The sequence below is a fragment of the Crocuta crocuta genome, unplaced genomic scaffold (genome assembly GCF_008692635.1).
Source record: "Crocuta crocuta isolate KB4526 unplaced genomic scaffold, BGI_CrCroc_1.0 scaffold270, whole genome shotgun sequence".
NCBI lineage: Eukaryota > Metazoa > Chordata > Mammalia > Carnivora > Hyaenidae > Crocuta > Crocuta crocuta.
The window spans coordinates 1,444,884-1,470,279 of record NW_027527569.1 but is presented as its reverse complement, the minus strand read 5'-3'; the positions used below and the strand labels follow the sequence as shown (position 1 = coordinate 1,470,279).

Genomic DNA, 25,396 nt, shown 5'->3' with positions numbered 1-25,396 from the left:
TGCAGGGCTTGAACTCACGAATTGTGAGAACATGGCCTGTGCTGAAGTCAGACACTTAACTGACTGAGCCACCCAAGTGCCCCTCCCTTATTTCTTATTTTACTGCTATCTTAGAGCTTATGATATTCAATATACATCCTTGACTTATAGTTCTCTTTAAGTTGACATTCTCTACTAAATCTCAGAAAATGCAGTTAAGTGTGAACTCCGACTACATTCACCTTATAATTGTCCTAAATTATATTCTTTATGTATTTTAAATTGCAGAAGACATTATTATTATTGCATTACACAGCACAAAATTAGATTTAGGCATATACCTAACCTTTACGGAAATCTTCATTCCTTTCTTTCATTACCATGATTTCAACTGGAATGAATTTTCTTCTGTTGGAGAATTTTTGCCTTTATTATTATTTTTAGTGTGATTCTCCCAGTGAAATATTCTGTCAATTTCTGTTTTACTAAAATTGTGATATTTGCCTACATTTTTTTCATTCATAGTTCTTATTTTAATGGATTACATTAATTTTAACTATATTTTAAAAGGAAAATTTTAAGTCACAGAGTTCCAGGTTGGCAATTATTTTCTCTTCGAACTTTTAAGAAATGTATTCCTATGGGTCTAGCTTCCATCATTTTTGATAAGAAAACAGTGGTCAGTATTTTGTTTGTTTCTTTCTCTATTTTAGAAAAAAATTTATAGTTTATTTTAGAGACAGAGAGAGACAGAGCATGAGCAGGGGAGGGGCAGAGAGAGAGGGAGACACAGAATCTGAAACAGGTTCCAGGCTCTGAGCTGCCAGCACAGAACCCAATGCGGGGGCTCGAATCAGCAAACCATGAGATCATGACCTGAGCCTAAGTCAGACTGTTAACTGACTGAGCGCCCCAGGCGCCCCTTGTCTGTTTCTTTCAAGGAGCTTTCTCCGAAAGAATATAAGGTATTCTTTTTTTTTTTTTTTTTTTGGTTTTCATCAGATTTAACTGATCTGATGTTCTATGTATTTATGTTGTATACATTTTTTAGAATATTTTAAATCTGTGGTTTTAATGCTTTAGATTAGTTTTGAATATTTTAAGCTAATATCTCTTCTGAAGTTGCCATTAGAATTTTCATATGTCCCATTCATTCTTACAGTTTACTCTAATTTTTTTTGCTTTGTGCTTCTATCTGGATCTTTTTTGTTACCTATCTTTTTAAAAAGTTGAAATATAGGGGCACCTCGGTGGCTCATTCGGTTGAGCATCTGACTTCAGCTCAGGTCATCATCTCACAGTTGATGAGTTCAAGCCCAGTGGTGGGCTCTGTGCTGACAGCTCAGAGCCTGGAAACAGCTTCAGATTCTGTGTCTCCCTCGCTCTCACTATTTGCTCAGTCTCTCTCTCAAAAATAAATAAAAACATTTAAAAAATAAAAAATTGAAATATAATTGACATACAATGTTACATTAGTTTCAGGTGTGCAACATAATTATTCAGTATCTGTGTATATTATGAAATGATCACCACAATAAGTCTATTTAACATCTATCATCATACATAGTTTACATAGTTGCAATTTTTTTCTTGTGATGAGAACTTTTAAGATTTATTCTCATAGCAACTTTTAAATATACAATACAGTATTTATTAACTATAATCATCATGATATAAATCCTCAGAACTGGAAGTTATACCTTTTGACCACATTGACCCATTTTGCACCACTCCCCCATCCCGCATCCCAGCCTCTGGCAACGACCAATCTGTTTTCTCTATCCATGAGCTCTTTTACCCATCTTTTTATTTGCTAATTCTCTCTTCTAATATTTCTAATCCTTCATCAACTGATTATTAAATTCAGGTATAGTATTTTTTAGTTCTAGCGCTTTCATTTAATTCTTTTTATATAGTTTTAAAAAATGTTTATTTATTTATTTTGAGAAATAGAGAGAGTGGGGAGGGCCAGAGAGAGAGAGAGAGAGAGGGAGAGTCCCCAGCAGCCTCCACACATAGCACAGAACCTGAGGCAGGTCTTGATCTCACTAACCATGAGATCATGACCTTAACCAAAATCAAGAGTTCTACACTTAACTGATTGAGCCACCCAGTTTCCCCTTTATATAATTTTCAGTGCTCTAATAAGATTATATCTTATGTTATCTAGTTTTAAATTACAGATATTTTAAAGTCCATGCCTTAAAATTCCAGTACCTTAGTCATCCGTGGACCACTGTTTTTGCTTTTTTACTCATTTGTTCTTCCTGGCATATTTTCTTTTTTCTTTTTCCTTTTTTGTTTTCATCATAGTAAATATATGTAACATAAAATTTGTCCTTTTAAATATTTTAAGTGTACAATTCATTCATTATAAGCCCAATGTTCAATCATCACAGTATCTATTTTCAAACATTTTTATCATACAAACAGAAGTTCTGTGCCTATTAAGCAAAAACTCTCCATTCTATCTACCCCTCACCCCTTGTAATCTCTAATCTATTGTCCATGTTCATGAACTAAATAAGCCATACCTTTGTCATTTTTTGTCTGGCTTATTTCACTTAGCATCATGTTGTCAAAGTTCATCCATATTGCAGCATGTATCAGAACTTCATTCCTTTTTTGACTGAATAATATATCATTGTATGTACATACCACATTTTATTTATCCCTTCTTTTGTTAATGGACACAAGAGTTGTTTCCAACTTTTGAACAATACAAATAATGCTGCATTGAACATTCAGGTACAAGTATCTGTTGAGTCTCTGGGATATACATCCAGGACTGGAATTGCTAGGTCATGTGGTAATTCTATCTACCTTTTTGAGGAACACCAAACTGTTTTCCAGACTGGCTACACCATTTTACGTTCCCATCTGCAATGTATGAGAGTTCCCCATTTCCCTAAATCCATGTTGTCTCTTATTGTTGTTGTTATTATTATTATTATTATTATTATAGTTGTCTGAATGGGTGTGAAGTAGTGTCTCATTATAGTCTGTATTTTCTTTATCTTAGTAACTAATGATATTAGGCATCTTTTTATGTCCTTATTGACTATCTGTAGATCTTCTTTGGTTAAATGTCTATTCAAGTCTTTTGCACATTTCAGTATTGGATTATTTATTGTTAAGTTATAGGAATCTTTATAAATTCTAGACCTTAAATCCACACACCAATACCACTATCATGAAACTTTTCCACTATGTTTTGCCCTAGGAAACTTACAGTTTCAAGTCTTCAAATCTTTAACACATTTTGAGTTGATCTTTGTGTATGGTTTAAGATGATGGTCCAGGTTCACATTGGGATGTCCAGTTTTTCCAGCATTATTTGTTGAAAAGACTGTCCCCTCAAAATATATATCCTTAGTACTCTTGTCAAAAATCAGTTGACCTTGACTATAGATGGGTGAATTTTTTTTTTTGGTCTCTCTATTCTCTTCTCTTAGTCTATTTTCTGTCTTTATATTAATATCAAACTTTTAATTCCTAAAGTTTTATAATATGTTTCTAAAATGGGCAGTGTGAGACTTCTAACTTTGTTCTTTTTTTCCTCAAGATTGTTTTGGCTTTTCAGAATCCTTTTGGTTACATAAAAGTTTTAGATTTTGTTTCTATTTCTATAAAAGTTATCATTGGGATTTTGATAGGGATTGCATTTTATCTGTAGATCACTTTGGGTAGTGCAGCTATATAAAATATGCCTGATTTGTTTATTGGCTTCACAACAGTCAATTGAATGATGTTCCTTAAGTTAACTAGTCCTATGTGGCTAAAATTGTCTAGTCTTCTTATAGAAAATAGTGCTGCTATATCTATCCAAATTACTTCCAAAATATAAGTAAATCTATACTTTTGATAGTGTCAAATTGCCTCCTAGTGAGGTTGTTACAGTTGTATTCCTTTCATCATTATGTGTCAGTGCCTATCTGAATACCTCCCTTTAACACACCGTGTTGTTGTTCTTTTTGACCTTTGTCAATCTTAGGGTAAATGTTATCTCAGAGCAAGGATGCTTCTAATAAACTCTATTTATTATGTAATAAAAATTATGCAAATGGTTAATGTATGCTGGACATTAAGTTCTTTATAATTCTTAACTCTTAATGCTCAGGTCTACTTTTGAGTAAGCATTGGTTTATTGCTATTTTACAGTGAGAAAACTGAGGCAAAATGATTAGCTAATCTCTCCAAGGTCCTCAGAAGTGAGAACACAACTATAACAGGAAATCTGACTTTAGAGTCTGTGTTCTTCATAGGGCGGCAGGAACCCAGATAATAATTCTAGGCATAATTTCAATATAAGAATTTCTTTCTTATGGTACAAATAAGGTATATATAACCATCTATACACTTTCTTCCTTTAACAACCAAATGTATTGTTAGAAACCATTAGAACACCCACATTGTATTAATTTCCTGTGGCTGCTGTCATAAATTTCCACAAACTGGAGGCCTAAAACAACAGAAATTTCTTCTCTCCTCATTCTGGAGACCAGAAGTATACATCAGTACTGGCAGGGCCATACTCCCTCTGAAGGGGAATACGTTCCTTGCCACTTCCAGCTTCTTGTGGCTCCTGGCATATTTTGACTTATGGCTACATCACTCCAGTGTCCGCCTTCGTGGTCATATTGCCTCCTCTTCTGTATGTCTTCCCCTCTGTGTGTTGCTCTGTTCTCCTCTGCCTCTCTCTTATAAGGTTACTTGTGATTGATTTAGGACTCATTTAGATTATCCAGGATAAGCTCCTCCTATTAAGATCTTTAACTTAATTACACCTTTTCCAGTATGATGTACTATTCATTCTTTTTCTTTTCTTTTCTTTTCTTTTTTTTTTTTTGAAACATTCACAGGCCCAGGGGATTAAGATAATGTGCAAACCTTTTGATGGAGGGGGTCATCTTTTCTTAAAATTTTAATTAATTAATTTTAGAGAGAGTTGGAGGGGGGAGGGGAGAGAGAAAGAGGGAAAGAGAGAGAGGGAGAGAGAGAGGGAGAGGGAGAGGGAGAGGAAGGAAATCCAAGCAGGCTCCATGCTCAGCCTGGAGCCTGATGCCAGACCCGATCCCATGACTCTAGGATCATGACCCGAGCTGAAATCAAGAGTAGGATGCTAAACTGACTGAGTCACCCAGGCGCCCCATGAGAAGGGGTCATCTTTTAACCCACTAAGCACATTTTCCATTTACCTGAAATAACTTGAGCCTCTTCCTTCCTTCATTCATCCATCCATTTACTCTTAAATATTCATGAAAGGTTTGCTGAGTAGTAGACATTGTTCAATGTGCCAAGGAAATAGAACAGATAAGAAATGTGTCTTCATAGTGCTTACATTTTAGCTGAAGGGGCTAGATAGAAAAGAAATATATGAGTAAATATGTTGAGTGCCATCACATGATAAATCCTATGGGGGAAAAAAAGAAGGTTAGGGGAAACGGGGTGGGAAAATAGGGTGGAGATTTTAAGTATGGTGGTTTGAGGAGCTCTCTCTGAGAAGACTGACAAATGGCTTCTCCAAAAGACATCAGGTTTGAATCCCTAGGACTTGTAAATCTTACCTTATATGTCAGTCTTTCCTAGGGATCTAAAGCAGGGGAGATTATCCTGGATTATCCTGATAGGTTCTAAATGTTATAACAAATGCCTTTGTAAGAGAGAGACAGAAGATTTCATATAGACAGAAGACAGTGCAATGTGACCATAGAGGCAGAGACTTGCTTGACAAGCCACAAGCCCAGCTTCCATGAGCCACTGGAAGATATAAGGAAAGGATTTTCCCCAGAGCCATTAAAAGGAGTATGCCCCTGCTGACACCTTGATTTTGGCCTCATGATTTTGGACTTCCAAGAACTGGGAGAGAATGAATTTCTACTGCTCTAAGCCACAAGGTTTGTGGTGATTTCTGACAACAGCCACAGGACAGTACTACACTGAGATTAGCACTCATCTCTAACGAAGTTGATGGAGCAAGCCATACATGTATCTGGGGACTGAGAACTACTGGCAGAGAGAAAATTCGTGTCCATCAGCCTTGAGGTGGTAGCATGCCTACGATGACTGAAGAAATATTAAGGGGGTCACTGAGGCTCAAGCACAGTGAGTGGGGAAAAGATACTCAGAGATTAGACCAGAGAGGTCAGAGGACTCGACTTGGTGATAATGTTCACTTGCACCACCTGTGAGATTAGAAATCCCTAAAGGGTTTTAAGCACAGGAATGATATAGTCTGTTCCTTTTCTTGAGCAGCTCCCCATTTATACCAAAGAAAACCAGGATCATTCTGTCTGTGGTATAGGTAATAGACAACAGGGGGCTAAAAGAACCTAATGCTTAGGTTTAGTAGGCAGCTGATACTCTGAGTCTAGAGTGTATAGGTCTTCATTGGTGATAAATGCTTCTAAGTGTTATAACACTGGAAGCATGCTTTAAAACCTTTCATCATAGGAGGTAAGATGTTATATATCTATTAGTTCAATTTCATCAAGGGGCAGTTAGTTTTAGTAATAGCAAATACCTTTTACACATGAAGGGTGGTAACATTTACTTCAAGGGCAACTACTAGTGTTTCAGAGATCATTATCGTTGGTCAACACCAGAGGGAGGTTCTGCAAATGGATGTTAGAAGGGAATTTTCATGGGTGAATTTAGTGGCTTCATGTTAAGCGTAACAGGTATGCCTATAAATTAGGTGTGAACTTAGTTGTATTCAACATGTATGGATTGGTAAACTGTTTTAGACTTCCTACTTGTGCTTAGATAGGATGATAGAGTCAGGGAAACTTTTTACTCCTCACCTTTCAGAATGCCACTTAAAGCATAATCCTAATGTAGTCATGGGTAAAAATATTTAGGTTGGCTGTGTCAAATATTAGATTAACTGAGTCCTGCTTCTAAAATATTGTTGATAAAGAAAAACATTTTCTGCAAAAATGGTTGCTTAATCTCAAAAAGCATGTAGCTGGGAGTTCATCAAGCTGATAAGAACAAGGTATATGAGTGTTTTTATGCCCACTTTCCAAAAGATTTGACTTACAAATGGCAGCGACAGAATTTTGTCTGTGATTTGTTTTCACTGAAAACAAGGTAGTGTGATTATAAGAGAGGAGGTATCTTTCATCTTCCTTAGAAGCAACTTAGGTTCAAGAGAGTATTTTAATGAAGGTTTCATAGCACAAGTCCCCATGCTGAAGATATGCTGAAGATATTCCACTTTGGACTGGAAGGTGTCTCCTCAGTTTAAAAATGTAGATTCAGATTTTATTTTCTTTCCACATGATACCTGGATATTAGATGCTATCTATTATCTGTCAAAGAATCACTCTGATTGGCATCTAAATAATTTTCCTAAGAATATTTTCATACAAAACTTAAACAAAAAGTAGATCCCTTCTTACTAAAAAGTATTCTTTAGACTTTAAAGCATGCAAAATGTTAGAGCGCAGATAAGTTTTCCTCATCTTATATATGAGATAATAATGATCTAGAAAGAGTGTCACAAAACTTAAAAAAGAATGCTTTGTTGGAGGAAAGATATTCCAACGCATTTATTACTTATACTGTATATAAAATCAATACAGAATATTAACTGTTATATTCTGACATAGTGATGAAACAATAATTTCAAAATCCATACATATAGAATCATTTAAAATATTCTCAGATCATAAAATTAATTCTGATCATTCCCTAGTCTTTTTTGCTTTACATATTTGGATTTGAAATACAGAAATGAAGTTGTGGGAGAGTGCAAAATCATGGATCCCTGACATATATTCTTACATATGTACAATGTATTCCACAAGTCATTCTTTGCTCTAGTTACAAGGGGGAATCTTTCCAAATCTATGCTTTAATAATTCTAATTTACATTGTAATAATACTTTAAATTCATTATCTTAACAATAGGCACAATTTGTGAATTATCTACTTTGTTTATATAAATAGTTTAATCCCTAAAATAATCTCGAGTGCAGGGGTCCAGCCTCTGCAAGCCAGGGTTGACCCAGACAGTGATGGTTGGAGTTGGCAAAGAAGACATGGAGCCAGTCTCTTCAGGTGGACTTCTCAAATTTATTTTTCAGCTTAGGGTTTTTATATAGCAAATCCAAACAATCATGCTTAAACAGTTTACATTTTTTGAATACAGTCATAGGACTTAACATTTCTAAGTTTTCTTGGCAACAGTGATTTCATGGTACATGATTTCCACTTCAACCAATAAAATTTAACCAGGTAGTCATAACAAAGTTCTAAATATTCTTTACTACTATGGCAGGGTATCTAAGGATAAGTGAAGCATATTGCCAGAATACATGAGCTCACAGTGCCCTTTAATTGTTTACATTCAGTGGGCATGCAAAAACAGGATATACTTGTACCCGCGGTTGTAGGTAATAGACTCTCACAACCCCTTACTAAGAAAGAACAATGTCAACATTTATCATAGATGACGTATGGAAATGTTTTATGTGGATCAACTAGAATTTGGACTCTGCATTTACCAATCTCATTCTTTGGCCAGAACAATCCATAGTTGCCTTAGAGGCTTGAGGTCAGCAGGCAAATATTTCTCTAACACTTTTCTGAGAAACCCCTCCAAAACTAGTAAGTCTTGTTTTTGTCTCTGCTTATGGCATAATATGTGTTCTTACTGGCAATTAGACCCATACAAGGAAAATGAATTCTAGGTCTCTTATAGACTCCATGCATAACGGATTGNGTGAGAGTAAAAGGTACAGACTAAGTAGAGAAGAAGAATTCTTCAGGGGGTTCTTCTGACTGCCTTGCAGTCTTTCCCCACAGGTTTTTCCCTGGGCCTTGCCATCAGGGATGACCTGTGCAGTTTCAGTCTCCGGCACTCGAGACTACACGTTATTTTTCATAGGAGGAAATTCAGGTTAAAATGAGAGAAATAGCATGCTCAGGTCCACGTAGCTAGAAGGTGGTAAAGGCAGAACTATACCCAAATTTTCTCTCTGAAAAGTGTCTCTATGTTCTCTTCATTAAATCATAATGGCTAATTATAATAATCCTGAGAAGTGGACAGAGAAGTTAGTGTTATTCATAATCCATATGTGAAGAAAATGAGATCATGTCTTAAATGGCAGAACTAGTTAATAGTAGAACTGGCCTTTAACTGAGACTCACACTTGCTGAGTGGTGCTCTTTCCTTTGGACCCTTCAGTGGCTCAGTTTATGATGCATACTTTCACTTTTCTTACCATCTCAAAGTAGGCACTCTGTAAAATTCTCCCTTCAATTTCCACTCCTGAATACTTATGAATAAAATGACTTTTAAATCTCTGATTAGATAGGGAAATCTCTACAGTTCACTTTCTTACTCATTTTATCTTCTCAAGCTTTGCAAATTTGAGAAAATCCATTAGACAAATACATTGAGCAAAGTCACTTTAATCCACTTTCTTTAAACAAGGATTTTTATCGAACAAAGTAGAGAATTGGCTCTATCAAACTTTTATTTCACTTTATTGTGAATCCTCTAAAAATGCCCCTAATTTCCCTGAGGAAATTGGTTTACAGATGGTGTATTTTTCTTTATGTAATCATGCACGATTAAGGGGATACTTGGGTTTTTTTTTAGAGAGCTCTCCAATGTAAAAAGTAAACTTCATCTCATTTATACATATAAACATATGGTTTATCGTCATGTTGCACTAAATGCTCTCTTAAGAATGAAATCGAAAACTTCAGACTGATTTCTCAAAATCATGATAAAATCTCTTGCTTTTTGGAAATTTATATAAGTTAATCATACTTGGTTTTTAGTTGATGCAAAAGAGGTAAAGCAGGAAGAAGGGAGGAGGAGAGGGACAGAGAAAAGAAGGGCAAATAGGGAGAAAGAGAAGTAGCAGCAAAAATAAATATATGTGTGTGCGTGTGTCTACGCATGTATACCTAGGTATATATGTAAATATATGCAATTTTTTAACTAAAGTAATATAATACATATTATATATTTTATGTACTATATAAAAAGGCATGTGTAAATATAACTGTTAACACACTTTTGCATCCTGTCAAACAGTTATCTGAAAGACATTTATCATTGTAGTGGGCAGAATTCTAAGATGGTTTGCAAGGTTTCTGGCTTCTGTACAGTCCCTTCTACCTGAGTACATGAGCGGGGCCTCTGAATAGATGGGCTGTCACAGCTGCAATCAGGTTACATTATATGGCAAAGGTGAAGGGAGTTTGCAACTGTAATTAAAGTTCCAACTCAGTTGATTTTGAGTTAATAAAAAATTACCCTCGGTGGGCTTAACTTAATTAAACAAACGTCCTTAAAACGGGGAGTGGGCCCTCCCCAAAGAGAGAGACTCTCCTGTTGGCTTTGAAGAAGTAAAGCATGTGTGAGAGGACAGGACAGGACTTGTGAGAGGGTCAGGTGGCAAGAAACCAGGAAGTTTCCTAAAGGACTCAGAGTAGCAGCAAGAGAGCAGGACTTCAGTCCCGTAACTGCAAGGACCTGAATTCTGACAACACTTGTGGAGACTTTGAACTCCAGAAAGGAAAAGCCCAGCGCACATCTAGACTGCAACCTGTGAGACCCTTATCAGAGGACTGAGTCAAGCTGTGCCTGAACTCCTGACCCACGGGAACTTACAAAATGTGTGTTGTCTTAAGCCACTGCGTTATGGTAGTTTGCTACACAGCAATTAAAAATAATAAATGGAATGATTTAGCCGAAAATAATATATGCCACATATTCTTGTAGAATCTTACAAATGCTCTCTGGAGTCTAGGTTGAAGTAGATACATTACTGTAGCTCTTTCAATTATAAAATTCTGGTCTATAGGAGGGAAGGCTCATAAACTCAAATGCATGCAGGATTTATGTTGTGATGCAGAGTGTGAAGCAGTCCTGGAATGAGACACTGCTGCTACTTCAGACACACCTCCTGTGCCTAGTTACAGTTTTTAAGATACTCTTTAGGCAAAATGAAATGACCAAAACCACTCNTCTCTGATTTGCTCATTTTAGCCACTCTGACTGGCGTGAGGTGGTATCTCAGTGTGGTTTTGATTTGTATTTCCCTGATGAGGAGGGATGCTGAGCATCGTTTCATGTGTCTGTTGGCCATCTGGATGTCCTCTTTGGAGAAGTGTCTGTTCATATCTTCTGTATGGCTACATAAATCTTGTGGACCAAGAGACCCTGGTCTAGGATCTCCCACTGAGGAGAGTGATTAATGGACAGACAGTTGGCTTTGTATTTCATGTCTGTAATATAAATTTAAATAAAATTTAAAGCAGCTCAGTCTTTTGGTGCAGACAACTAAGAAATCCAGTATACAGACATTTATTAAATGTCAAGTGGGTGGGCAGTGTCTCTTTTTTATACAGGCACTGAGTCTAAAAATAGCAAGAGTAGGGGAGAAGCAGAGAGAGGAAGACAGAGAATTCCACATTGGTTCCATGCTGTCAGCACAGAGCCCGATGTGGGGCTCTAATTTATGAACCGTGAGATGATGACCTGAGCCAAAATCATGAGCCAGACACTTAACTAACCGAGCCAAGGAGGTGTCCCTAACTTTTTTTAATTCACAGTTAATTGGCTGTGTTTCTTTCAACAATTTAAGTTTAACTTCTAAATTGTATTGGCAAAGGATAAAGTGATTACCTTGATTAGAATCATAAAGACAATTTCCTTTGTGAAACTCAATTAACTATTTTTTTTTCCTTTCTCCTAAAATCATTTTCATATTGTTTGGATGCCTCCTGTATCAGCTGATGTCTGTGACTTTTGTTATGCAACCAACATGTTTAAGTTATTTTAATGAATTAAATTATGCTGTGGCTTTCTAGCATTTTTTTGCCCAAATCCTCACTGTTTTTTTTAAAAGTCTGATTTATCACAGATGTATGATAATGTCAAGAATGAAAAGGGATTTTTAAAAATGTTTTTATCAAAATTCTTTAAGAATTATTATAAAGCATTTATTTGCTGATATTTAGTAAGTACTAAATTAATAGGTGTATAGGGCTTAAAGCTAAGTACTATATGTGGTTAATGCATGTTTTTTTCTCTCTTCGCTTCCAGACAATTTTCTTATTTTCTTCAAGCTGTTATTTAAATTCTAGTTAGTTAAAATATATGGTAAAATTGGTTTCAGGTGTAGAGCTTAGTGATTCATCACTTACATATAATACCAGTGCTCATTCTAGGCAATTTCTTTTAAAGAATCTGTTTTATACATGCACGGGGTCTAAAAGCCTGCTTATGTTGATTATGCTATGATTGCTTTGTAAATCACTCTTTCAGGAGGATGCTGATACTTAAAATGCAACAGAACCACTATTTCAAAATTTTCACATAGAGTCAGGCAATAATACTATCTATTGAACAAATAGATTGTGTATTTAAAAGGTATGTGAATATATGATGTATGTGATTTTCCATTTCGCAGTTTTTTTCATTTTGAGAAAATGGTGCAACTGCATTGGAATCTATTTTCTGGTCTTTATTGCTATGGAAAATATGTCTTAGCACTCCATTTTTTATTTAAAAAATTTTTAATATTTATTTATTATTGAGAGACAGAGCATGAGCATGGGAGAGTCAGAGAGAAGGGGAGACAGAATCCAAAGCAGGCTGCAGGCTCTCAGCTGTCAGCACAGAGCCAGATGCGGGGCTCGAACTCACAGACTGCAAGATCATGACCTGAGCTGAAGACGGAGGTTTAACTGACTGAGCCACCCAGATGTCCCTAGCACTTCCCTTCTTTATGAAATGCTTCCTAAATGATTATAAGGACCTTCCAAGATGTTCCATTCCTAGAATCTTACCTTCTCTCCCATGTCTCTGTGCCAGCTATCGCTCCAATGATAAAGGAAATGAAAGAAGATACCACCAAATAAAAAGAAAGGCAGAGAAAGACAAATAGAAATGCAGAAAGAAAAAAAACACAAGAGAATGGTAAAAACAAAACAAAATAAGAGGCTTAAGGAAGCAACGAACAACTTAGAGGAACATAGGGAAAAAAAGAAACAGATATAGGAAATTAAAGCATGCTGTTTATACACAGGGTCTTAGCAGCCCAAGGATTTTACTTCTGTGTTCTGGTTTCTGCTTAACCGGACAGTATAAATAAAAATTACTTTCTGTCAATAGTATGCATAGATATTCTTAGATAATCTAAGTTCATAATTTAGTCCTTGGCTCATCCCTTTTGAACAACTGGGGACAGATAAGGAACAGAGTTCTTCAGAGCAGTTTAGGTTATCACAAGCTTCTTTAAGGAGGCTACATAAGACTTTAACAAAAGATAAGTGTTATTCTTGAGCCAGAGACCCTATCTTACCACACTACGTCTTGAGCAGGTTAGAAGGTCATCTCATGGTTCCTTTATTCTCTGACACTAACATCTCAGAACTTAGAAAATTTCTTAGAAGATGGCTATCAAAAATATGTGCCCTGAGTAGAAGTTCTTAAATACTATTCATTAGACTCTTTTGGGGGAACTGTTAAAAAAATTCAGCTGCCTTGGTTCTGTCCAAGACCACATAAACCTCAGAATTTTTGAGGAGGAATCTAGGGTATTGGTATTTTTTTAAACTTCCCAAGTGATTCTACTGTTCATCTTGAATTGATTCTCAATCAATCAAGGACATCCTTATCCCTATATCTGCATTTTCTCAGTAACGTCTTGCTCCTCAAAATCACTGCTCTTTTTCCCAGACACTATAATCTTAGAGAAAATTCCTGATTAGAACTCCTATTATATGGGCCCTTATGAATATAACAATTATTTGTAAAGAGTTGTTTTAAAGTGTGCTCATCAGGCAAGTTGCTCATGGTGGTAGGTGACATTGTGGGATATTGTGGTCAATGATGAATATTTGTTCAATACACTGAAAAATGACAAGGCATAGAAATGGGCCATTTATATTTTCAATTTAGTATTATCAAATTATATTAAAAGTTTTTATTCTTCATTAGCAATGGATGGCTTAGTGGTTTAACCTACTCTTAGAAAAGAAGTATACCATTTCTTAGAACAGATAAGATATTTCTTACTAGCTGACTTGTTGATAATGCTTTCAACTGGATCATTTCTATTGCATACACACATGCTGTCTTTCTCATCTTAAAACAAAATGTTTCTTGACCCTATCTCATCTACTTCTAGTGACTCACATTTCTCTGATCCCTTCTCCAGCGAAACTTCTCAAAAAGTTATGTAAACCTGCTCACTCTTGTTTCTCTTGGCCTTTTTCCTCTGGAACAAACTCACCTACTCACAACTCCTTTCTTGGAAATGTCATTAATGCCTTTCAGTTTATAATACTTGTAATATATAGAGGGTTAAGTTCGAGGACTCTCTTACTGACCGATCACCGTTTTTTAAGATAGAGTTGATCTCTGTCTCCTCCTTGACATATTTTCTTCGCCTGGCTTCTAAGACGCAATCCATGCTTGCTCTTTCCTCCTACCTCACAAGTCACCCTTTCAGTTCACTTTGTTTGGTTAACTATCCCTTCTTTTATCTCCAACCTCTAAATGTTGATGTGCTTCATGGCTTAATTCCACAACCTCTTCTTTTTGCCCTTTGTTTTCATACGTTGGTGATTGTGCCCAATGTCCTTGTCTTAAAAGCTATCTTCATTCTTGTGACAACCAAATTTATGTCTCTCACCTAGATGTCTCCTCATTCAATCAACAACTAGTTGTGTCATAGTTACAACAAGCACAGTGTGCCCCAGTTAAGCTCCATTCTCCTCTCCACTCCTGAAAGTGATTCTCCTTCAGTGCACTCCCTCCTTTTAAATGACAATTCCAGCCATTCTCCCAGTTTCCCGGATCAAACACTTAGCGTCCTTGACGCCTCTCTTTCTCTCACATCCCACTCCCAATCTGTCAGCAAAACATTTTTGTCTCTATTCAAAATATATTCAGTATATTACTACTTCTTACCACCTCCATTTCTAAGATACTGGTTCAAGCTACCATATTCTCCTAACTCAATAGCCTTCTAAATGTTCCTTATTTCTGCCCTTGCTTCCAGTCTATTCTTAGCTTGGTAACCAAAATATTTCTTGAAAACATTTCTCTTTATTATTTCACTTATAGTAAAACCAACATGTACTAAATGGCTTGTAAGACCCTCATTTCATCTCATTCTCCCTATACTATACCCTAGCTCGTTGCCGTACATTTCCAACAGCTCTTTGTTCTTCATAATTCATACCTACCATGACCCTGCCTCAAGGCTTTGCATTTGTTATTCCCTCTGCCTATAATGCTTTTCCTCACACATTTACATGGTTTCAGTACTGTTCAGTTCACCTTTCTAGTAAATTCTACCCTGGAGACCTTATTTAAAATTTCAAACTCCCTCTCTTCTCAGCGCTCCACCCCTTCCATACTTTATTTTTAGCCATAGTATTTACCATCATCCTATGTGATCTTTTTTTTTAATTTTAAAGTTTATTTATTTATTTTGAGAGAGGGAGATAGAAGCAGAGAGAGAATCCCAAGTAGACTTCACACTGTCAGCACAGAGCTTGATACACGGCTTGAACTTATGAACCGTGAGATCATGACCTGAGCCGACATCAAGAGTCAGATGCTTAGGACTGAGCCACTGAGGCACCCCAATAGTCGACTGTTTTCTTATGTAAATTATTTTCTGTATTTCTTGGTTAGAATGTAAGTTCTTTATTTTGTTTTATTCATGTTATATTTCTAGCACGTTGGGCATTGCCTGGCACTTATAAATGATTAATAAATCTTTGTTAATAGAATACATCACTTATATATAACCATCACTAGGTTTCTAGCAGTGGAGTTTCTAGCACTAAATCAGAGACTTTATATTGATTTTTATATAAGGATTCTTAAAGAAATGAAACATGAGTAAATTCCAGGAGCATAGATTTCTTTTTTAAACATTCAGTCTACCTACTGGCATTCCATAGGGCCTCTATATTGCCTTGTGCTGTGTTTACAGTTGTACAGAAGTATTGGCGGTTACACAGAAATACTTCCAACTGAGGCTTTAAAAAGAGTCTGCAATGTTTTTTTGAAATCCATAACTCTCATTTTCTTCTGTGGTTAATTTCAAAACCCAGAGCTATTATCAAACTTTATAAAGTGTTCTTTTAGCTGGGGGTTGTGTTTCTCTCTCTCTCTTTCTCATCTAGTGTGTGGTGTTAAAAAAAAAAAACCTCTAAAATTTTTTCATCAAATTATACTCTGGGATTCTGTTCCTGAGAATATTTTTTACCTAGGTTCCTTTTGTCAGGTGAGGCCAGCTGAAGTTACCATCAATGTAAGAACTAACTGAAACTAGTTTTGAGGTGGTATTTTTATCAGGTTCCCACAAGTGACCAAAAATTCCTGGTGCCATATATTAAGGGTTTCTATGATTCAGACACAGATGATCGAGTTACAATATGGCTCCTGGGGGTGCCAAGAACAGTGTTTGGTTTGGGTTTTTTTTTTCCCTTGGCAGGTGGGAGAGAAACTGTTTTTTTGCTGCTATTATCAGCATGTTCTCTGATTGTATAATGCAGGTGAGACCATATTCAGGTCACAGGGATGGTTTCATTTGCCTGTATAGCAGAGACATTTATACCTGACTGTGTAAACTAATGTCACCTATTATTGTGTTCATGGGACTTGGTAAGAGGTGGCCACATTGAAGGATGACTTTCATTACAACTCCTCTTCTGTTGCTCAAGCTATATTGAGAACCTATAACTTTCTTCAGGAACTTCTAATACCTAGTTTAAGTCTATAAACTGTTTCTGAGTGATGGATCTGAAAAAAAATTAATTTAGTAATTTTTGTGATCACTTTCCTGCTTATGAATCACTAAAAATATTGTGGAAAGAGTTTTATGCTTCCCAGATTTACCTACCAAGGGAGAAAAATAGAACAGGTGACACTATGTTGGTTTGGAGTATATGCCACTGTAAAAGGACACTCTATGAAAATTAATGACCTGCTAACCTTCCATTGATAGCTTTATGAAGTATGGTAGCAGAGTTATGAAGATAACATTTTTGCTGGTTTCTCTCAATTCTCTATTTGTATTGATTCTTATAATGTGTTCCCTCTTCTTGATGTTCAAAGATATCTTTCAGGTGCAATGGACAGTAACCTGATATAGCTTGATTGAGAGGATTATGATGAAAAACATGGCAATCTAACAATTACACACTACTCATTATACAATTCCATAATGCTCAGAATTTATAAGTTATAATAAAGGATTAGTTTGGAGTTATTGGAATCTCACAGAAAGTAATGTGTGTTAGCTACAATGGCATACATGGCTAGTTACAATTTCAAACTATCAGAATGGTTTTTGCTATATGTATTAACCAGATGGAGCACCTTTGGAAATTTTTTCTCAGGCAAGGGGGTTTGCCAGAGTAAGAAGGTACTTACCTTAACATTGAAGGTAAGTTTGGGAAAATGGAGGGAGATTATTGACAGATGAAAAAGTAAGTGGAGATCAGAGAAATTTCTGGGTAAAAGTGCAGGCATCCTTCAAAGCATGTGATGTAAATTCATTTACAGCCTGTGGGTGCAGGCCAAGCATATTTAAATGTCCTCCAAAGAGTGTGGACATGGGCAATTGATATGCAACAAAATGTTCACATTAGAAGGGCACTAAAATGTGAAAAAAATTAGAAAAGCAAAATTTATCTAAGACACAGTTCTGTCAAAAACTTTACCTGGAAGTGAAAATATTGAACAAATTTTTGAGACTGAAGTGGAAGCAATAGATTCGATATGAACAGATTACTTCACACAATAGACACACCAATAGATATCCAAGACCACTGAAAATGTGTAATAAAACCACAAATGTAAAATTATTACTTTTCAAAACGCCCGAGATTTAACAAAAATAAAGACACACGTGCTCTGTTACATTGACTTTACCTAGAGAATGATATTATAGAAGAGTCAGCAATAGAATGGAACTTATATCAGACAAAAGTTGATAACTGCATCACAAAGGCTGTTCATTGAAGCTCTAAGGAGACAGTTGGGAGCTTGGTAATGTTTGGCAAAGCTAAGACATACCGAATCACTAATGAAATCTCTCTGATAACATTAACTTAAATGAATTCTCATTCTCAAAAAACCCATGTTCTTTTTGTGGACTTTAAATTTATTTATATAAATGCATATTCATGGGGAACTTTGACATTTTATTTTTAATTTAATCTTTCATTTTTTACAGAGAGGGAGAGAGAACAAACAAGGGAGAGGGGCAGAAGGAGAGGAAGAGGGAATCTTAAGCAGGCTCTAAACTCAGTGTAGAGCCTGATGTGGAGCTCGATCCCACAACCCTGAGACCATGACCTTAACTGAAATCAAGAGTCAGATGCTCAACTGACTGAGCCAACCAGGTGCCCCAACATTTTTTTTTGTTTTTAAATTTTAGATGTGTTTTCATGTTATCACATAAGCCTGACAACTCATATATCCTAGATTTTATTTTAATGACATTAAAATTAATGTGGTTCTCTTTATCTCCTTCTAGAACATGGAAGTGTTTTGTTTTTCATTTTCTTTTTCAAGAGAAGAATTTCAGAATTTAGTATGACATAGGTCATAGTTCTTTTTTTATATTTAAATTTTTTAATCAGTTTTGTTTTGTTTTTATGTTTATTTATTTTGAGAGAGAGAGAGAAAGCATGAGCAGTGGAGGGACAGAGAGAGAGGGAGAGAGAGAATCCCAAACAGGTTCCATACCATCAGTGCAGTGCCCAATATGGGGCTCAAACTCACAAACCGTGAGATCATAATCTAAGCCAAAACCAAGAGTTGGACTGAGCCACCCAGACGCTAGGTTATAGTTCCTTTTTAACAGCAGAATGTTGATACTGCAAGATTCAATTATACTGAAGTCCAACACACTGTGATAGATTATTCTTTTTTTTTGTAAAACCATTTCGTTTAGGCTTTTTATGCAAGATACAATATAGCGATCATAAAGGGTTTCATTTATCTCATGGCACTGTTTTTCATCTCTTCCAGCTTTAGAAGTTGGGATCAATGACCACCCATATTCTCTCTTTAGTTGCAGCATCTTAGACATAGATCATAATTTAAAAAGTAGAATTTTAGTCCTTGCACAATAATCATGTTTGAATTTCTTCCCATTTTTGTCTTTAAGCTTTTACCCCCACCCTTCATTTTTTTCTGATCCAAAATGCCTGACTACATTAATTCTTCTCCTTATATTATTGCTTCCTCATAACATTTTTTAAAATTTATGTATTTATTTTTGAGAGAGAGGGAGAGAGCAGGGAAGAGGCAGAGAAACAGGGAGTGAGAGAATCCCAAGCAGGCTTCATGCTGTCAGAACCTGATGTCAGGCTCGAAGTCACAAACCATGAAATTATGACCTAAGACAAATCAAGAGTCAGAAGCTTAACCAACTGAGCCATCCAGGCACTACACTTCCTAACTTTTTAATTCATATTGACATAATTGTCCTCTCTGTTATCTAGGTACAAATTTTAAAGTTGTTTTAATGCTCTTGTTTTCCTGTCTTTCACCTCTGAAGTATGACCAAGATGATCCAGTATCAGTGTCAAGTAACCTTCCAAAGGGCCTCTTGTGGTTTTCTCTTTCTTTCTGACTCATGGGCATGCCGCATTTGAGTTTCATGACTTTTCACCTAGCCTGTTGTAAAGTTCTCTAAATTGACCTTTTATCTGTACATTTCCTTCACCTCCAATTCTTTCTATATCACAGGATTCATAGAATAACTGATTGCTCAAGTATTTTAGTTATTTTCCATAGTTTTTAAGGGGATGGGTTCCTCAGCAGAAGTATTGAGTAACCATATCTTTCTCCTAGAACCTATTAAAATCACTCCCTAGTGACTACCTCTCAGGTTTCAACCTTCTTAGCTTGAAATGCTCAACTCCCAAGTACTATCTCTGTTTTTCCTTAATAAATTTTGTAAAAATATATTTATTCTGTATCATGAAATCAAAGCCGTATGCTTGATTCCATTCAGGATACATAGATAGACACATTTCTGGCCCTCAAGAAGCTTATAGTATTCCAGGGAAGATTAAATACATACTTAAATGACTACAAGGAATAAAAATACTTTATATAGGTTTCAAAGAAAATGCTATATAACAAATATGTATTGAATTCTCACTCTGTGCCTGTCATTATTCTGGATGTTAGGATATTAACATCAAAGCAGAAGTCTTATCTTAATGGAGCTAACATACCAAAGGGGTTATGAAGATAGCAAATAAATAAATAAATAAATAAATAAACAAACAAATAAATAAATAAGAAGTATGTTTCCAAAGGGAGATAAATTATATGGAGACAAACTAGGATAAGGATATTAAAAAGTGACAAAAGGCTTGGGGCAGTTCTTTTAGAATGTGAAGTCATGAAAGGCTTCTTAGAAGATAAGGCATGTGGGGCACCTCAGTGGTTCAGTTGGTTAAGTGTCTAACTCTTGGTTTTAGCTCAGATTATGATCTCATGGTTTGTGAGGTTCAGCCCCATGTAGGGCTTTGTGCTGATAGTACAAGGCCTGCTTGGGATTCTCTCTCCTCCTCTCCTGCTCTTCTCCTGTTTGTGCTGTCTTTCTCTCTCTCTCTCAAAAGAAATAAATAAACTAAATAAATAAATAAATAAAAAAGATGATGCATGTGACAGAGACCTAATGAAGTGAGGGAGTCCACCATAGGAAGATATAGGAGAAGGACATTTCAGTAAGAGGAAAAACAAATGAAAGGGCCCAAAGTTACAGTAAATCCTGATGTTCAAAGAGCAGCAAGGAGGTAAGTTCATGGAGAGATAAGTGAGTTGCAGGGGAAGGTGTTTGGAAGACAGTCCTGGAGGAGAAGAATACAAGGCTTTACAGTTGCTAGAAAGGACTTAGGTTTTTGGTTTTAAGTGTGATGAAATTCACTCGTATGTCCTAAGCATGAGTACCAAATTATGTACATTAAATTCTGAAAAAAATATTCCAGCTGCCCTATGGAGAAAGAATGGAGAAGGAGTGGAATTGGAAAAACCTGCAAGGAGGCTCTGGCAGAGGTCCAGGCTAGAGACAATGGTGACTCAGGCTCTGGTGGTCATGGAAATGTAAGTGTTATTCTCTTCATTTGAAAGATGCAGCTGAGGAGATTTGCTCAGAGTATATTGGATATATGGTTTGAGAGAAAAAGAAAAATCAAAATAACTCTTGTCTAGAGGAATGGAGGAGAATGATTTGGGAGGACAATATTGAAAGTTCTGTTTTGCACACTTAAACTTGAGATTTCTGTTGATATACGAGTATAGATATATACTAGGCAGTGGAGTACATCAAGGAGAGTTCAAGGCTGGGGAAAAGAAACGGAGATTCAATAATTATGGATGAGATATCATCCTGTGACTGGATGATATCACTTACCAATGATGGCATGGGTAGAAAAGAGAAGAGACCCAAATATTGAGACCAGGGGCCACTGATATTTTGACAAATGGATAAGGATCAATGTCAACAAAAAGGGAATGAGATGCCACTCACAGATCTGGGGATCAGAAAAAACCTTCATGTAAGAGATACCATTTGATCGAGGCCTGAAGTATGGACAGAATTTTCAACAATAATGTTAGTGGGAGGGACTTGAGGCAGCAAGGAGCTGCACGAGCAAAGTTGCATTGGTGGAAAAGAGTTGAATGCATTTGAAAAACAAAGCCAAACTGGAGTCATCATTCCCTGAATAAACTCTATACATTGTCACACCCATTCCTCTGCTTGGCATTTTATGCATCATGATAGATGTTATTTTTTAATGCTTATATTTAACTTTTTTTTTCCATTTAAAGGCAATGAATTAATGCCCACAAACTAAGTTATTGCACCACAGTGGACACAAGCTGCTATTTATTACCACTGACTTTTTTACTTTCCGGAAAAGGTGCTTTGCTTAGCCATGAAATGCCAGATGGCAGTGATGTACCAATTATAATTCAAGAAGAAATGTGTATGCAGAATGGAATCATATATAAATTCATCCGGAAGCCCTGGCTATTATTGTAGAGGAACTCCCACAATTTTTTGTCCTTTAATCTTCCAATTTTATAGTAAGCACATATATCTCCATGGATTCAATACAAATTAGGCATCATCCATGCCCTCAAGGTGTTTACTGTCTAGTATTGAAAATATATTAAGCACATAAGGTGATTATTATATGAAGCTAACTATGGTTTTAGTGTTTTTACTTGCAGTTACCAATTCCTAGTTCCAGCAGTCTATGATGTTTTAGTCCTTGATATCCTCTTGACAAAAGCAGGCAGCATGTAGGCAGACACAGGTTCAGACCCCAAATCCAGTATACTTTTGATGACTCCTGGCACAAATGTACTCAAAACACAAGTGCCAGTGTCCTCAATTGGAGATTCTGCCTTCCTTTAACTTCTACGGCTATTTCCCACTGAGTCTTGGAGAACATCTCAATATCCAACCTATCTCTAATAAACCTCTTTTCCCAGGAAGTATGGTCCTTTATACACTCCAAATTGGTCACCAGGTATCTGCTCATGTTCTAACCACCTTGCATGACTAAACTACTGACGTGGCATAGAATATATCCACACACTGAACTTCTGTCTTGTCCCCATGGCAGTTGTGATCTGTGTGTGATCTGCTTCTAATGTGTATAACCTCCATCACCTTTACCTACTGTATCACCACATGTCATAATGGAACCTACTACCCCACAGGACCAGCTGTGCTCTCAGATTGGTTTTCCTCTACCTGTTCTGGTCTTGGTTCTCTTTTCTCTGTAGCTGGTAGTGTTGAGGTCCCAGGATGCCTCAATCAAAGCCCATTTACAATTTGGCAACAAATATAGAAAAAGTAGAAATGTGTTTGAGTTAGACGTATGATCACCTATAATTAAGGTTAGTAATATAAAAGTTGTCTTTGTGTCTTTCTCAAGCCTAGAATACTGAGGACATGAACACTGCAGTCATGCTTGCTCTTCTCTGATTCAGGAGAGGGACACCCTTGAACTTGGGGAGCAGGGCTAAAATCTGGTGGTGATGGGAATCTATAAAAACTATCCCTCTTTGCCTCCACGTGAGATATTCCTCTTTTTTAAAAAAAAATGTTAATTTTTTAAATTTATTTTTGAGAGAGACAGAGAGAGAGAGAGAGAGAGAGACAGACAGACAGACAGACAGACAGACAGACTATGTGAGCAGGGGAGGGTCAGATAGAGAGGGAGATACAGAATCTGAAGACAGGCTCCAGGCTCGGAGCTAGCTGTCAGCATACAGCCTGATGCGGGGCTTGAACTTATGAAGCATGAGATCATTACCTGAGCCAAAGTCAGAGGCTTAACCAACTGAGCCAGCCACGTGCCCCAAGATATTCCTCTTTTTGAGTGTGCTGTAGACCCTCACACTTATTTTTCTTTGTTATATAAGGACCTCCAGGGATCAGGCACAAATAGGGACTGGTGGCCCTGTTTTCTTAGTTCACTTTCTACTTGTTTCTTTCAATAATGTGTGCCAAGAAGGAAGCTAAGAAAACAGCTTATGCCAATCTCTTGTGCTAGTTCCTTTAATTACATACAATTTGAATTGGATATAAATATAATGGCAGTAAGCATAATTTAATTTGAACATCTAATTGCTCACAGCAATATTATGCTTTTACCAAACTTTCCCAACATGCACACCTCATTCTATTTTCAGCTAATCTCAATGCTGTCACTGAGATGCTCCTGCTCTGCAGTGTTGCTTGGGGCTATGCTTCCCACCTCTCCCACTGCACCTGTCCTTGCACTTTGTTATTATACAATTTTTGGAAATTCAATGTCCTTATTTCCACTTCCTGCTCCCATTCTCACAAGGGCTCTATTCCCTACTGTTTCTCACTCATTAGTTTTCTGAACAGATTTTTCACTAAAGTCTTTGATGATTCTCTAGAGGCAGCCCATGTCCTTTCTTCTTGTCACTGCCACCTCGCTGGGATCTTATCTCCATGGGCAAAGCTAATGACATTCTGCAACATAAGGCACTGATGGAGAATGTAGCATTGGATCTAGGATTTCAAGATTTGATAAGATTTTTATAGATGGAATTCAAAGTGAAGATGTTATAGGCAGAAGAAGTGGCAGAAGTACTGTATTTTCTGGCAAATCTAGTTTTTATTACACAGCACGTTTTTATTGTGGTAAAAAGTACATATGAAATCTACCCTCTTAAATTTTAAGTGTGCAGTACCATATTGTTAACTATAAGCACAATTTTATTTTATTTTATTCAAAAAATTTTAAGTTTAGTTGTTTATTTTGAGAGAGGCAGAGATAGCGTGAGCAGGGGATGGGCAGAGAGTGAGGAAGAGAGAGAGAATCCCAAGCAGTCTCCACACTGTCAGCACAGAGCCCGACGTGGGGCTCCAACCCACATACCGCATATGCACAATTTTCTGTAGCAGATCTCTAGAATTTTTTTTGTCTTGCATGATTGAAACTCTACAAACATTAAAGAGCAACTCTCCATTCCTTCCTCTTCCCAGCCCCTGGAAACCACCATTCTACTTTCTATTACTATGAGTTTAACTTTATTAGATAACCATGCAAGTTTAATCATATAGTATCTATCCTTCTGTGATTGGCTTATTTCACTTATATTATCCTCAAAGCTAATCCATGTTGTAGCATATGGCAGGATTTCTTTACTTTTTATGAATAATATTCTGTTGTATGTTTTCTTTATTGATTTTTTTTATTAATGGACATTAGTTTGTTTAGGACAAAAGCTGTTCTGCAAAAACACTATTCAGAATCACTGCAAATGAAGTTACCATTTTTATAGGCCAAAGCAGTTTAATATCCAGTAATTTAACATGATTCAGTATACTAGATAGCCACTCTAAGAATGAGACACTAATATAAATTCAAAAATAATAAAGTGCAGACCTGAAGCACATTGCTCCATGGCAAACTCAGTGTTTCTTCAGTAGTTGTAAGTCTTTAACTAGCGAGAGGAGCAGTTCCCAAACTGCTGCACATTAAAATCACCAAAGGAGCGTGTATAGACATCAATGCCAAAGATGTCCCCAGAACAAGTAAGTAATAATGGCTGGGAGTGAGACCCAGGAAGCAGTATTCTTTAATGTCCCAAGCTTATTCCAAAATGTTCCAATGCTTGTGAGTCACATGAAAGGAAATTTACCTTTTCAAGACCTTTATATTCTATTAATGGATGTAGGGAGAACAGTGATTTCACATAATTAGTTAAGATTGTTGGAGAAGAATTATTCTTTATTTCATCTCACCATTCTAGAATGTGTATAACTACACATTTATCTATTTTTGTTGTTGTTACAGAAGATAAGGTCAGGAGAAGACACGTTTGGGCTTAGCTCTGGGCCATCTT

At 36.4% G+C, this 25,396-nt stretch overlaps 1 long non-coding RNA gene across 1 annotated transcript in view; it reads right to left on the bottom strand.

Annotated features, from left to right (window-relative positions):
- Positions 1–22,619, bottom strand: part of LOC144236738 (uncharacterized) — a 28,373-nt gene extending 5,754 nt beyond the window's left edge. The window contains exons 1-2 of the long non-coding RNA XR_013336636.1: positions 22,229–22,619; positions 5,178–5,336 (exon numbers count right to left, since the gene is read on the bottom strand). This is a non-coding gene — a long non-coding RNA (uncharacterized LOC144236738). The remainder of the gene's footprint in view (positions 1–5,177; positions 5,337–22,228) is intronic.
- Positions 22,620–25,396: the final 2,777 nt, after the last annotated feature.